This window comes from Lichenostomus cassidix, chromosome 1 (genome assembly GCF_008360975.1).
Source record: "Lichenostomus cassidix isolate B80296 chromosome 1, HeHo_3.0, whole genome shotgun sequence".
NCBI lineage: Eukaryota > Metazoa > Chordata > Aves > Passeriformes > Meliphagidae > Lichenostomus > Lichenostomus cassidix.
The window spans coordinates 70,287,478-70,298,290 of NC_139479.1; the positions used below are offsets into that span (position 1 = coordinate 70,287,478).

Sequence of the window (10,813 nt, forward strand, 5' to 3'; positions counted from 1 at the left end):
TGTTAGGCAAATATCCTGAGGCACTCCTAATGGCACAAAATGGTGTTGTTACTTCCAGAGACAAAACTGAGCTATTCAAGAACAGTAACTCACCAGTACCAACATTTTAATTATATTTATTTAATTCTGTGAAGAAGCACAAGTGGGTAAAATGTTCTCTTGCCTGAACAGACACTTCTGCAATGATAAAAGTCCAAAGACCTTAGTGGGCAGATAATTATTCAATAATGATGACGGAGAACACTTACATAAATATTAGAACTATCAAACTCATTAAAACAAACTTCAGGATGTCTTATGATAAATGTGATGAGAAAGATTATGTACACGAAAAACACTAAAGACTCTTCAGTAAGTTGCAGCTCAAGAAAATTCATATAATAATGTTTTCCCTGTATTTTACTTAAAACTAATCTGTGATGACCTCCTGGAACTGCTTAATGAGAAATCTTTTGCTAGGTTAATCTAAACTTCCTCTGTACTTTCTCCCTCCAGTTGCTGGAGCTCATTTGCTGGAATTTTGCTGTGAAATGAGGCCAGGCAGCTTTTCACTGGACTTTTCAAATTCAGTTGGTTTACGCTCAGGAAGAAAGGAAAAGTCATATATACTAAAGAGAAGTGATAAGACTGCTTTGTAGGAGGTGAGACATGAAGACATAGGAACAACATGCAAAAAAGAAACCAAGAAATAGGATGAGATAAGCAAACAAAAGGGTTTAATTAGTTCTTCTGATTTCATAAACTCTTTGAAGATTCCTCTTCAAATAAAGTCATGTTTATTAGTGTCCTGGTGTCACTCACTAAAACTATGAGAGCAACCATGAGTAAAGATAGCATACCCATCTTCCCACAGCCCTGGGCTTGCTGCATCTAACAATTCCATTGGCAGCACAGTCACAGACATTTCCACATCAACTGCTGAAACTCACATTCCTGCACATTCCTCTATGCAGACAGCAATTCCTAACTGCCAGTATGATTGTCTCCAATAACAGATAGGCTACTGTATGATCCCTAGCTCTTTTGGGATGTACTGGTGCCCAAAGCCAGGCTGGATGGGGCTTTGAGCAATGACATGAAGTGGAAGGTGTCCCTGCATGTGGCAGGGGGTTGGAACTAGATGATCTTTAAGATCCCTTCCAACCCAAACCATTCTGTGATTCTATTCTATGATATCAAAATGTTCCTTCCATGTTGCAGAAGACTTACTTCACATAGTGTACGAGTATACCATTTCCCAGAACTGTTATCAGAAAATTATTATGATGTTAATTACCCATAAATAGGTAAATGAAATTGCTTTGAGTACCTTTCAGACATCTTTACATTTGTTTTCATGGTATTATTGACACATAGTTTCAGTTAAAGATTCTCATTTGTTCCTGTCAACTGATTCTAAAGAATTATGATCTGGTGTTAGGCTGTTTTACAGGAGAATAAAAAGAGATAATATTTTCTTTCCATTTGAATCACCCTGTTTCTGCAATCTATGGTGACTATTGAAGATATCACCAGTTGTCCCTGTTCCTCATGCAGTTCCACTTGCTTTCTTGTGACAAAGGCCTGGAGCATGTCAATTTTATCTCATGTGTTTTTTTCCCCATCAAAGATCTAGATTGTGAAAAAGCGTAATTCATGTACTTGTACCACAGAGTAATCTTTTGCCAACTAGTAAATCTATAGTAACTTTTTTAGAATATTTTGCCACATGGATAAAAAAAAATTCCTGGAAAAATAAGTGTATTGTAGACATAGCTGTAAGGTGAGCTTGTAGTGAGCTCAACCAAAAGTGTATTCCCACAGCTCAACTGAATTTTCCAAAACCTTATGGAGCCACAATTAAAATGAAAACAGGATTTTACATGCAGCCATTAAAATTGTTTTAGTCTAGTCACTTCTGCTGTTAATTATGGTTTTCTGCACACTCTGCAGAAAGACTCCTTGAGTCCATGCTCATCATTTACACAGTGGGCTGAAAGCTGCAGTACTCATGGGAAAGAGAATGACCCTGATCAGAGATTATACCTGAAAATGACAGTACAATCAATAAGCCCTAATGATTGATAGATGAGAAGGAGATTTCACAGATGGCCTCAACTCTTGGATATTTGCAGGAGGTGCTGATTTCTGGATAGGCATGGACCTTGAAGTAAGCCTGTCAGCCAAGAGTGCATGCAACAAATATCTGCTGGAAATATGGGCTGGAAAAATGGCAAAAATGTTCTGCACTTGCTCACCAGCTTAATGATAGGACTAAAGAAAATACATGAATCAGCATGCATGTCCAAAAATTATCTGGCAATGTAATGTCTTCAATCAGTTTTGCATTCATCACAGATAAAGGTCTGGCATGCTCTAAGACATACATGCAGACACAGGTGCCAACCATACAAGGAACTTGAGACAAGAATTCACAGCCACGTGCTTGCACACACTTGCATTTTTTGTTTGAATGGAGGACATGAATGGGTTTGTTATTAGCATATTTTTGGACTCAGCTGAGCTAACAATAACAATGGACACTTAGTTTGGGTTACTGATTGAACTGGCTGCAAGTTAATCTACCATTTAGACATCAAACAAACAAACCCCAAAAATCAAAATCCAAAAAACCTAACAAAAATATCTGAATTCAGCTTCAGACAAAAATTGCCCTAATTAACACAACATTTCAAAATATTCCAAAGAATTCCGTAAGTGTAGTGTATGAGACACTGTATGACAGTAAAAATCACAAGACATTAAAATATGTCTTGGAAAAATTACCATAAAATAATCCCAAGACTGAGAACAGTTTGGCAGTCATTAGGTCATAAGAAGATATACAGCACCACACTTAATGAGAGGGAGGGATGCTTTCTTTTAGCATAGATATTTTGTTTGTCTCAGATTTAAGATTAACCTTCACTTATGGAAATAAGAAAGCAATGACAGCGAAAATTTCCTTACAATCCATGCGTACTTCCTTTATTGGTCAAATGCTAGTGTCAAAAAAATACAAGCAATCAGTTTCTTGGGAAGAAAAAGAATCTCTGAATAGGGATTAGGAAGGCAAGATACAAGCTGGACAAAGAGCAGAATCATACATATATCCTAATTATACAGTATTAAGAACCCAATAACCCATGTTGATGGTTTACTGCAGACACTTCAGAAGTAGCATAATGATTTCCCCTAAAAAGGCAGGCCTGATGAGACTGCTATATTGCTCTCAGCCATCAGTCACATTTGCAGTTAAGAAGACAGCATACACCAACAAAAGGGTATTACTAAAGAAGATAAAAAATACCTTTTCCCATAAATGCATATGGTTTTCTTGAAGCCCTGTTAATTTGTTTGAAGGACAGGCACAGTTTTCACTGTTGACCTAAGTAAAGCTGACTTTGCTTTTTCTTTGAGAATTCAGAATTCAAGATTTCAGTGGCCTCAAGTTTGGTGTAATACTAAATATGCAATGCTCAAAAGTAACTTGAAACCAACCGTACTCCTTAAAATGCAGTATTTTTAGTTGCATTTTCAACTTCTTAATGTATACCCTTGCATTAGAACCAAAAAAGACCTGTGCAACACTGTAATACTGCTGTAGCTTTCAAAGCTCTGTTCAGTTGCATCAAGAACTCCAGCATGTCTACAATGCTTAACCTGAAACAATCTTGGAACAGGGAAAGTCCTTAATGACACCTTGGGTAAATTATTGCAAAACCTGACTAAAATGTCATGGTAATTCCACCTTTGAAAAAGCCTTGATGACCAAGTGTACTTACCCCCAAAGCACAGCTTTTTTTTTCCCCCCTTTTTAAGTAGTATTGAAACCAAGAAGTATCACAACTCAACATGACTGTTAAGTTCAAAGGTGTAATAAGTGATTCAGACCATCTAAATCTAATACTGTAACTTTCACTGACAGACTGAACAAGAAGAAAGCATTAAATGTTCTTGAATTAAAACATCATAATTGACAAGATGATTTAATTAGACTGCAGAAGAAGGCTCTCTGAAGACTAACTGTCCTGATGTCACTCACTAAAACTACATCAGTAGCAATAAGTAGAGATAGCACACACATCTGCCCACAGCGCTGTGCTTGCTGGGTCTAACAATTATATTGGCAGCACAGTCACAGCCATTTCCACATTAGTTGCTGAAACCCAGATTCCTGCATATATTCCTGCACATTCCTCTAGGCAGATAACCATGCCCAACTATGAATATGATTTCCTCCAATAATATAGAGACTATTGTATGATCCCTAACTCTTTTGGGATGTTCTAGTGTCTGTTTTGATGAGGCTTTGTACAGCCTGGTCTAGCGGAAAGTGTTCCTGCCTATGGCAGGGGTATTGGAACTGAATGATCTTTAAGGTCCCTTCCAACCCAAGCCATTTTACAATTCTATGACTTCTGGGAGGATCTTGCATTAGCCAGCCAGTGAACTATGGGAAGAAGAAGCTCACTGCCTAAAGGCTTAGTAATCGCATTCCTTAAAAGATCCTGAGAAGACCTCTTGACTTCCTTCTAGATCCATGAAAAACACAGCTCATCCAACAATGAAATGTCCTAAGTAATGTGACCTTGCACTTCAGACAAATAAATGACTCTGACCAGTGCCAAGATACAGCAAACGGCTTACCTGAGCCTTCTTTCTAAATAACAGAAGGCTTCAGAACCCAGTGTTGGTTCAGAAAACAAGGAGGAGGAGGAGGTAGGATGTCTCTGGACTTCCACAATGACTGCTATGGCAGTGTTTTTAAGACTGGTTACAAATTATTTCTCAAATTATTTGGGGAAGCTTGTTTTTGAGAATGGACTGAGAGATTCCAGTGAAATTTATTTTATCAGCCAGATCTGTCTGTTTTGTTTCTCTTTCCTGTGTTGTTTGATTTATGTACTTCCAAACCAGCACTGGGAAAAGAAGGAGTTCTTTTTATTTATGTGCATATGCACTCCTGTATGCAAAAAATATAGCTGTCTTCAAATCTCCTAGCAAAAATCCTCACAGCCTGAAGAAGTGCTGCATCCAAGAAAATCAAGTCAGGGAACCAGTACTATGCTATGAGTTTTCACATACAACATTTTTCTCAAATAATGTTGCAAATTAGTTTACAATTCCTTATTAGCAAATAAATAATTTGGGGAAACTGGCAGATAGTTATGGACAAAAATTCCTTGTTTCTGAAATCAAATAAATTTCTGGTTTAGAATAAACTTATATATATTATTTTTTCATTTTTAGATTAATGAATGTGGTTTTTGGTGTACATTATACAATTTCTTGAATCTTGGAACTTTTTCCTCAAAACTTCTATACTAAAAGCTATCTACTTTTCTACAACATAGAAAAACATGTTTTTACAGTATTTTTAATGATAACAGACAGCAAGGGTGTTCAATATACAAAATCCAAATTCCATAGCGCAATTCTTAGAAAACAAATAGAAACTATCTCTCCATGTTTATATAGACATGATATAATGAAGTTTTCAGAATTATTTATCATAAATACATCCTCAGAAGTATTGAATGCTTAATGTGCAACCACAAGTAAGGAATTTATTTGGGTGCTTTTGTATGACTCACATATGTTGAAGTTTCCAAAAGTAATTCATCAGTTTCACAGGCTAATACAGGTAATGTGACTTGACGGCAATATTGACAAATATATTAATTTGGAACATCACAGTGAGTCAGTTCAGTGAAGTGGAAAAATTAGATGTTCAGAGTCACTCTATTAAATCTGAGCCTCTATATATTAGTAGAAAACAGGTAAATATAACCTCAAATTTACTACAATGGCAATTCCATAAAAGACCATAGATGGGTTAGATTTTCAATGCCAAACACCCCTAACAGAGAATCAGTTTCCTTAATTCTATTTTTCCCCTAATGTTTTCATAAATGTGTATAAATGTTAAACTTGAATGACCTTTAGAAATTATCGAAAGCATAGCAATTAATCAAACATCTCAATCTGACATATTATTCCCCATTATTTGATGACTAAAGTCACTTACTACTAATAATTGTTAGAAACTAAGAAGTAAAACTAATACTTACATTACCTTGTTAATTTTCATGAGGTTTTGTGTACAGCATTTCAATTACAAATAGTACACATGATACCATTGCAAGGTACATTGCCCAGGAGTATTTTGACCTGACATTCAGGAAAAGGTATTTGGTTGCTCAGTAAAAGTACTGTATTAAAAAGAATTTCTAAATTAAAAGGCTCAAGAGCACTCTTTTTCCTTTAAAGCTGTCATGTTTTGCAACAAAGTGTTTCTTAAAGAAATACATACTACTCCTGCTCTGGACTTCATAAAAGTTTCTAAAAGACAATAATACCCATATTTATACACTCTTACAATACTTATGGACTGAAATCCATTACATTGGTTAATTAAGAAAATAGGTTACATTACCGTATTAAGAGAAGGCTCTGCTAGTCTTCCCTGATAGAAATGAATCACTTTATTAATAAGAGAAGTGACAGAGTATAATTTTTACATCTGAGCGTGACATTAGGCCAAGGAGATCTAGAAGCCAGAGCTAGAAATCCTGGTATAGAGGGATAAAACTCAGAATAATGATGCTAAACTGAAAACATGATCTAGGAGAAAATTAAGATGCAGTTAAAGAAGGTAAATATTTTAATGAAGAATAATCAACTGAGAAAATACAGGATGAGGACACACAGCATGTAGCTTCTCTGGTATTTTGGTGGTTAGAGTTACCGTGAGTAAAAATGATCAGCAATACAATATTCTTGCATCAAAGATAACAGACTACCTTGAAATAATCTTTACAGTTTACTTGTTGGTATGGCTACAGCTGTAATTTCCTTATAGAGCATTCTCTACCTAAGGAATAAAGGAAGAAATTAGAGGAATTCAGCAGAAAATATTAACTACAGGAGGTCTAAAAAAGGTGCCAAAGAAAGCAAAAATTGAATAATGAGTAGTTTTTCAGTTGAGAGGAGACAAGAGGAAATGTAATTGATGATGGAAAAACATCCAGAACACACGCATGCAAAGTGAAAGGTCATTCTGCAGGAGTACTACTTGTTTGTGGTGATCGGAAGGAATCCTTTCCCTAAACGTAGCCCTCTCTCTCTACAGATTTATCACATGTACTCCTCAGTGCCTGGGCACTGAACTTGTAACTGAGATGCAATTTTCTTTAGCCAGTATATTCCACTTTTTATCAGTTTCTTGCTTCTGTAAAAACACCACAGACAGTTAAATAGTTTCACATTGATTTTATCTACTCCAACTACACCAGATGGGTTTAACGATGAAGTAAAAAGTTTTCTATCATGGTTCAGGAGAAGCCTTTAAATACAGCAGTGCAAGGTCTGCAAACAGGACTATAAGAAAAAAAGCTGCATAAGCATCCACAGTTTTCAGGTAGAAGCAAATACCTCACCTGTTTCTTCACGTACCCTTTACCCAAAATCCTCAAGGTGTGCATTACCTTAAAAAGCTGCTAACTTTATTTTCAGAGCAATTGTTTGTGTCAAAAAGCAACCAAACAAGAAACCCCCCTAGCAAACAAAACCCCAAACAAACCACTAAACCCTCAATTCCTAAATTCCTGTTCTTATTTTTCCCCTTTACCTAACCTACCACACTTCCATACCTTAATGGCACTTTATATACCTCCCTTGCCTCACCTGGCCATTTTCATTGCTCAAGATTTCACATGCTGTAAAAGAGCAGCTTGTTAGACACACAGCTACATTTAAGCTTCTGACTTCTAACAGAAGATCAGCTTTTGATAGCAATCACCACATACAATTTGGACATGTTATCAGAACAGCTATCTTACTAGCAAACAAAGCATTTTGCTTCAGTATATTCTAAAGAGGAAAAAAATCCATATTCCACCTTGGTATAGCTTAAGTACCAATACTTCTGTGAAGTTAACATGAATAAAATTAACTCAAATATCTCATTACAGAACTGACTACTAAATCCACTGGCTTCTAAATATTAAAATGATACCAAAAATCTTAAGTTAGACCCAACATCACTACATTAATTCATCCTTATCTCTTAGTTACATCACTACATTAATTCATCCTTATCTCTTAGTTGCATCCTAGCAGTGATTTTACAAGCAATATATTCACTTTCATAAAAAAAAGAAACATGCTGAAAAGTTAGTCACAGAGTTTGGAATGACATCTCCTTTTAACACACTACACATGCTCGCTCCTATGCAAACTGACTTTTAACTGTCATGCTGTCAAGAAAAATGATAATTCCCTAGTCATACCTTATCTTTTCAAGCAAGTAAGAACTACAGAACATTTTACAATAGAAAATTGTATCATATGTTTAATAAAACCTGCCGCTTGCATGAAAGCCCAGTGAGATGTTATATTTGAAGCTGACAATGAAAAAGAAAAAATAAAAAACCCAACCAGTGAACAAAACTCACAAAAGTGGGAAGCATTTTGAGTTTTATACATGCTTATTCTCATATTTCCTCAGCCCTCTCTCAGCTTAATGCAATTTAAAAGTCCATTAATAAAAGCCTGAGCATATGTAAAGCAGTCTTAAAGCGGCATTGGGCCGTTAACTGTGATAGACCTTCATATCCATGTGCTTATTAAGAGAAGTCCCAACCTGAAAATCACCCTAAGTACAGTTCCTTATCAATGTCTGACAATGAGGTGTTACCTGCTGCAACAGATGTATGCTGCTAAATCTAGTCTGCTTTTGAATGCTCCCCTAAATTTGGTTTCAAATTTGTTGCATTGAAAACCAACCAACCAAAAAAACCCCAAAACCAAGACAATAAACTCCCAAACCGAAAAACTACTCATACTTTTTTGCTCTAATGAAATTAAGCTCATTGCATTTATGTTTTTACTTCGACTTTTGCAACATATATTGTGGGGTTACCTTGGTATTTGAAAATTAGGAAGTAAAACGGAACTGCAGCTGATAGTTAAGGTAGACTATCTCTGATTAACCAAGCGAGTTAGTGCAGAGCATCCTCTGTAAGGGGAAATTGCCTCATTTTAAATGGCTTGAATCTTTTCACTCCCGGTGCAGTTTGCAATGTACACTTCTTTGTTCAGGCTGGGAAGGAAGGAGACTTCCCAAGGTACAGAGTTCTTGATTCGTTGTTTTTCATTAAAGCAGTTCAACGTTAGTTTTTTTACTTTGTAGCAAATGTACCTAGAACCTCTGTGTGGAACTCTGTTCACTTTTGATTCCTTGAGTTACTTCAGAAGAACTAAGCAAACTATATGAGTCTGACTTACTGTCCTTTATATAAATTACAAGCAAAGGGGGAAGAAAATCATGATGAAACATTTAAACTGGGATTTGATCTTCAACAGCGTTACGATGATTCACACATTTTATTAAAAGTTTCTGCCTAATCCACAAATGTTCTGTTAAAAAGCCCCAAAGAAGCACGATTCAAAGAGAACAGCAGTTGCATTTACTGTTACGTCAAACAACACAACAAACCTACTGAAGTCTCAGGCGCACTGCTGTGCATCTCTGTCTGGTAAGACTTTGCAGTTTGTTTTTCCTAAGCATACCTAAACTGGCACAAAGAGGTAGGTAAATTTCACAGAAGAGTAAGATGCAGCCATTAAAGATGCCGACATTACACTTGTAGGGATACTTGATCCCACTCCTCTGCAACAAACCAGAGTGAAAACGACGCCGGAGTGAAACAAGTTGAGCGAACTGCCGGCAGCACCGCTCCTGTCACCCGGGGGGAAGCTGCGACACCCGCTGATCACACCAACACAGAAGGCTCCTTCTCCCTTCCCACGCTCCCCTCCCGCTTCTCCCTGCCCTTTCCCCGCTGGAAACTTTCTGCGGGGCGCGGCACGGCCGCTGAGAGCAGCGCGGAGCCGCGGGATGCCAGCGCCTCACGGCTCGCCCCGGCGGGAGCGGCACAGCCTCGGGCACCGCGCTGAGGCACCGGAGCGCCGGGAGGGTCTGCCGAGCGAGCCGGGTGCGAGCCTGCACCGCGGGCAGCCTCCCGCCGGCCTCCCCTGCCCTTCGCCCCTCGGTGGCGGCGGCGGGAGGATAACTTTCCAGGGGACGCTTGCCCTCTCCCGGCGCCGGAGGTGTGTCGGGTCGGGCCGGGCCGGGCAGGCGTGTGGGGCGCTTACCTGATGTCCCCGCTCGGCTGCAGGGCACGGCAGCGTCCCCGCGGTCCCCTTCATGCCCGAGGGGCTGCCCTGCCCGCACACACGTCCTCATCCAGCTTCCTGCCCGCGGGCTGCACCTCCCTCCTCGCCCTGGCGGGGCGGGCGCCGCTCTCGCGGTCTCGCCGGCGCGGCAGGGAGGGAAGGAGGAACGGAGGGCGGGCGCCGGGAGGAGGAGGAGAAGGAGGAGAAGCCGAGCAGGGGGCGGGAGACGAGCCGTGCCCTCCCTCTCTCCGCCCCGCCGCCGAGCGGACACGGAGCGGGTGCGGGGCAGTCGCGCTCTCCGGCCATGGGAAGCGCAGGATTCTGCTGGCCGCGGCCGCACCGAGTCCCTGCCGGGTGCTCCCGGCTCTGGCGGGCCGGGCCGGGCGGGTCAGGGCTCGGCAGCCTCTGGAGGGCGCCTGCATCCCAAAGCTCGGCGCTTTGGCGGGGCGGCTGGGCAGCGCTGGCACTGCCGCGCCTCGCCCGCTCCGCGGATGGAGTGGGTGCGGAGGATGTGGGGTAGGAGCCGGGGCAGGACAGATGTGGTGGAGAGCACAAAAGGGGCTAGAGGGCAGATGCTGGAGGAGATTGCGAGAATACGGGTCTGAGCAGTTTAGGAGAAGAAAAAGGGATCGGGGAGGTAAAGAGGGAAACT

The 10,813-nt window shown here is 40.0% G+C and overlaps 1 protein-coding gene across 2 annotated transcripts in view; it reads right to left on the reverse strand.

The window, feature by feature from the left end:
- The window catches only part of SGCG (sarcoglycan gamma), a 106,257-nt gene extending 95,928 nt beyond the window's left edge, over window positions 1-10,329 (reverse strand). Inside the window, exon 1 of one of the 2 annotated variants that reach the window (XM_085062932.1) lies at window positions 10,141-10,329. The gene's annotated coding sequence lies outside the window, so the exon portion shown is untranslated. The remainder of the gene's footprint in view (window positions 1-10,140) is intronic. The other variant, XM_085062915.1, reaches the window with a different exon arrangement.
- Between the last annotated feature and the right edge of the window lie 484 nt (window positions 10,330-10,813).